Below are 1645 nucleotides of genomic sequence, written 5' to 3'. Positions count from 1 at the left end.
TTATTTCGCTTTGCGAATAACCGTGCTATGAAATGCCGCACAACTGGAGAATTTCAAGAACGGATATAACACTTTCCTTAGGTTATTTAAAGCGGCAAAAGACCACCAAACCTTAATCTTAGCAGACAAATGTGCCAATGAAAATCGTAAACGTGAATTGTTGGTGAAAATGTTGGACCAAAAAGTTTCAATAAAATATATAAAAATTTTGGGCGGGACGAAGTTCGCCGGGTCTGCTAGTTATTAATCATTTTGATTACACAGGTCTAAAAAAAAAATCGATGAAAGGTTCCTTTGACCAAACCTAGTCTGTTATATGTTTTTGGGGTCGTTGAATACGAATATGAAGTCCGTTTTGCTACATCACGTTCTGAGATCGCAGGTCCGAGGCCGTTTGGAGGTGGTTAAGATTTTTAAAGTTAAATTAATGTAAGTAAAAATAATTATTTCAATTTAAATGTAAATAACAAATTTGAATAAGTATGCACCTATCTAGGCTTTCTACAGTCGTTTCTCTGTAATGCATTCTTTGTTCGTTTCTCTAGATTCTGTTTATCCATGCGTTCTCCCTTCGCTCGAAGGTAATGCTGCGGGTAAGGGCTTACCGCCAATGACATGCCCGTGTTAAAATATTGCCTTCTTGAAGCGAAAGGGTAAGCAATTTCAATCGCTTAATTCGATTCTATTTTAACTTCTGTGGTAATCGTGTTTTTTGCTGGTTAGTACCTTTCCCTGCAGGGCCAGTATGCTGCTTCTGAATTGTCATCGTAAAACTTGGTCAGTACGTATGAGTGACTTATGCCAATTACCTTAAGTACGGGTTCTTGTGGAAGTAAAAATTCATAATATTTAACATTGTCATAAATCGGTTCAGTTTTTAATCTATCACCCAGCAAGAGCAGTGACGGTCACTTGCCCTAGCGCTAAGTTCGAAACATTCCGCAATCACATTCTTAATAGGGAACGAAAAATGCTCCCAGAAGTTTTGTGTACGTGCGATATTTCAAATCAATTAGTTTGACTGCTTGCTCATACGTGTACTTACTCGCAGGTAAAAGATAACTCGCATGAAAAAACAATAAATGAAACTTCAATCAAAAATTATGACAGGTGTGTTAATAACACCATAAAACTTGCGTTTGTGTTGGAGTTTCGGACACGCTGGTTTTGCTGGGCAGTTAATTTGAATATCTTAATCGGATTACAGTTAATCAATATTAACAAAATTAAATAATAATCTTTAACTTTTAATGTAAGTAAGCAAACCTAGTGATTAATTAATTTATGCTCGAATCGGTTTTTGAAAACATAAGTCTACCCATTTGCATGTACATATATATGTGTGTGGCTGAGTTCCAAGTTGGTATATTGTCCCTAATGACGCTGTTACGCAGACGATCATATGATCCCTGGCCACCGATTGTTGTTGCTTTCACTGCACAACGAAAAAATTGAGAGCGAGCGAGAGAACTGAATCCCACGACCAATCGTTCAAATTTCACCAGCCGGCTGAAGGCTCAGTTATGCATACATGGCATTGCATGAGAGCTGTTACATAAGGAATCTGTTAAATGAGCTTTACGTGTAAGCGGTTACCCAACGTGCAGCATTTCATTTGTAAAAGTCTGTTGATTTTTGATTTCTA

The sequence above is a fragment of the Rhagoletis pomonella genome, unplaced genomic scaffold (genome assembly GCF_013731165.1).
Source record: "Rhagoletis pomonella isolate Grant_MI unplaced genomic scaffold, Rhpom_1.0 Rhpom_scaffold_00002, whole genome shotgun sequence".
NCBI lineage: Eukaryota > Metazoa > Arthropoda > Insecta > Diptera > Tephritidae > Rhagoletis > Rhagoletis pomonella.
Note: the sequence above shows the minus strand (reverse complement) of the source record.